The sequence below is a fragment of the Meleagris gallopavo genome, chromosome Z (assembly GCF_905368555.1).
Source record: "Meleagris gallopavo chromosome Z, MGAL_WU_HG_1.1, whole genome shotgun sequence".
Classification (NCBI taxonomy): domain Eukaryota; kingdom Metazoa; phylum Chordata; class Aves; order Galliformes; family Phasianidae; genus Meleagris; species Meleagris gallopavo.
Window position 1 is genome coordinate 71,096,597 of NC_139435.1, and position 3,626 is coordinate 71,100,222.

Sequence of the window (3,626 nt, forward strand, 5' to 3'; positions counted from 1 at the left end):
CCTCTGTGCCTGGGAAGATCATGGAACAGATCATCCTAGATGACATGCTTGATCACATGAGGAATGAGCGTGTGATCTGAGACAGCCAGCACGGCTTCACCAGGGGAAGGTCACAGAATCACAGATTCACAGAATTGTAGGGGTTGGAAGGGACCTCTAGAGATCATGGAGACCAACCCCCTGCCAAAGCAGGTTCCCTACACCACGTCGCACAGGCAGGCGTCCAGGCGAGACTTGAATATCTCCAGAGAAGGAGACTCCACAACCCCCCTGGGCAGCCTGTTCCAGTGCTCCGTCACCCTCACCGTGAAGAAGTTCTTACGCACATTCGTGCGAAACTTCCTATGCTGCAGCTGATGTCCGTTTCCCCTCGTCCTGTCTCCACGTTCCACTGAAAAGAGACTGGCCTCACCGCTATGGCCGCCACACCTCAGGTATTTATAAACTATTTATAAACCTGGATCAGGTCCCCTCTCAGTCGTCTCTTCTCAAGGCTAAACAGACCCAGTTCACTTAGCCTTTCTTCATAGGGGAGATGCTCCAGGCCCTTCACCATCTTTGTGGCCCGCCGCTGGACTCTTTCCAAGAGGTCCCTGTCTTTTTTGTACTGGGGAGCCCAGAACTGGACACAGTACTCCAGATGAGGCCTTACCAGGGCAGAGTAGAGGGGGAGGATCACCTCCCTCGACCTGCTGGACACGCTCTTCTTAATGCACCCCAGAATGCCATTGGCCTTTTTGGCCACCAGGGCACACTGCTGGCTCATGGCCAACCTGTCGTCCACCAGGACGCCCAGGTCCCTCTCTGCAGAGCTCCTCTCCAGCAGCTCATCCCCCAGCCTGTATTGGTGCATGCAATTATTCCTCCCTAGGTGTAAGACCCTACACTTGCTTTTGTTGAACCTCATCCGGTTTCTTACTGCCCAGCTCTCCAGCCTGTCCAGGACTCGCTGAATGGCAGCACAGCCTTCAGGCGGGTCAGCCAATCCTCCCAGCTTCGTATCATCAGCAAACTTACTGGGGTGGCCACTATCCCCTCATCAAGGTCATTGATGAAGATGTTGAACAAGACCGGACCCAGCACAGACCCCGGGGGACACCACTGGTTAAAGGTCTCCAGCCAGACTCTGCACCACCAACGACGACCCTCTGCGCTCTGCCAGTCAGCCAGTTCTCAACCCACCTCACTGTCCACTCGTCTATCCCACACTTCCTCAGCTTTGTTATAAGGATGTCGTGGGAGACAGTATCGAATGCCTTTCTAAAATCGAGGTAGACTACAAGGTCATGCTTAACCAATCGGGTGGTCTTCGATGATGGAGTGAGGGCACTGGTGGACAAGGGGAAGGTGATCGATGTCATTTACCTGGACTTGAGCAAGGCCTTTGACATGGTCCCCCACCACATCCTTATCTCCATGTAAGGAGGGATGTGGATTTGATGGGTGGACCACCCGATGGATAAGAAATGGGTCGAAAGGCTGCAGACAGAGGGTGGTGATCAATGGCTCTATGTCCAGCTGGAGGCTGGTAACAAGCGGCATCCCTCAAGGGTCTGACTTGGGACTGGTGCTCTCTAAATTCTTTATCAAGGACATCGATGACGGGAGTGAGTGCGCCCTCAGCAAGTTTGCTGACGACACCAAGCTGAGCGGTGCGGTTGACACGGTGGAAGGAAGGGATGCCATTCAGAGGGTCCTCAACAGACTTGAAAGGTGGGCCCGGGTGAACATAGTGAGGCTCAACACAGCAAAGTGCAGAGTTTTGCACTTGGGCCGGAGGAATCCCAGGCATCCATACGGACTGGAAGGAGCAGTCCTTGAGAGCAGCCCTGTGGAGAAGGACCTAGGGGTCCTGATGGATGAAAACCTTCACAAGAGCCAGCAGTGTGCTCTTGCAGCTCAGAATGCAAATGGTATCCTGGGCTCCATCAGAAGAGGACAGGGAGGTGATTGTCACCATCTACTCTGCTCTTGTGAGGCCCCATCTGCAGAACTGTGTCCAGCTCTGCAGCTCCCAATACAAGAAAGACAGGGAGCTGTTGGAGAGGGTCCAGAGGAGAGCCACGAAGGTGATCAGGGGACTGGAGCACCTCCCCTACGAAGACAGGCTGAGGGAGCAGGGCTTGTTCAGCCTGGAGAAAAGAAGGCTGCAGGTGACCTCATTGCAGCCTTTCAATACCTAAAGGGAGCCTACAGGGGGGAGGGGAATCCACTCTTTGAAAGCGTAGATAACAGCAGGACAAGGGGAAATGGTTTGAAGTTGAAGGAGGGAAGATTTAGGCTGGCTGTCAGGGGGAAGTTCTTTACAGAGAGAGTGGTGAGGTACTGGAACAGGCTGCCCAGAGAGGTTGTGGATGCCCAATCCCTGCAGGTGTTCAAAGCTAGGTTGGATGGGGCCCTGGGCAGCCTGGTCTAGTCTTCAACGGAGAGGTTGGTGGCCCTGCCTGTGGCAGGGGGGTTGGAGATTCATGATCCTTGAGTTCCGTTCCAACCAAGGCTATTCTGTGATTCTACAGAATGGTCAGTCACAGCCCCCGAGGAAGAAAATATTTTTCATCTCCTCTGAAACCTTTAACATTATGAAAGTTTTCTCTCTACACAGGCGGGTTCTCTCCATCTCCTTCTGCAAGGTCTAAGGATAGCTCTGTATTTTATTTTATTTTTCTACTTTCTCCATCAGTTACACTGCATGGAGGAGCAGAGACTGCTGCTGTAGTTGCTTCCAACTTTGAGAGTGTGAAACCTAGAAAATGAATCCAACTTAACACAATATGATTGCAACTGAGTGGGAAAAATGAGGGTCGAAATTTAATGAACAGGCAGGAAAAGAGAAAAACATTCTCTTAAACTCTGTCAGCCCCTATTTCTTCCTTACAGCAGTCATATAGAAAACAGGGAGCAGGAGAAATAAAAGGGTTAAGAACAAGGACTAAGCCTGTAACACCAAGCAGGCTAGCTGAAACAAACAAACTCTTTCACACCAAGTTGAATTTGCTTAGTGCAGTATCTATAGTTGGGCAATAAATACACAAAAAGCCTTATTATTTTGCCAACGAGCTAAAAATATCCTTCAGGCAAAGTCAGAGCCCCTTCTTTCTAATTTGAGACTCCAGTGCAAAGTGACAGTTTGTTTTTGTGAACCTTAAAAATAAGCTTTCAGAAAGCTGTTGCTGAGTAAGTGCTAAGCCACAGACCTTGCACCATCTTAGTCTGCCACTCAGGGCAAGTATTTCAGGAAGTGCTGGTATACTGTGCATTCATAATAATGTGACTCCTACCATATTCTTCAGCCCACGTCTTTTTTCAAGTTTCCTTATCCACCCTTCTTGTCTTCACTGTGTCAGTTTTTCTCAGTTTAAGCAATGAACCAACCTGTCACTTATACCTTAGAACAACATAACTGAGGATGACTGTCATACCAGAAATCTGGGAAAACTCAGTAGAATACCACATCGTGTTTTCTATATTCCTGCTCCCTCAGCATTGCAGTACAAGCCTTTCACACACACACACACACACAAGCAATGCTCTTTTTTCCCCAATTCACCAGTTTCTATCTATTACAAAAAACACTACTTCAACTGGCATACTTCAGAGATGGGATGTAATAATGCAAACAACAAAGC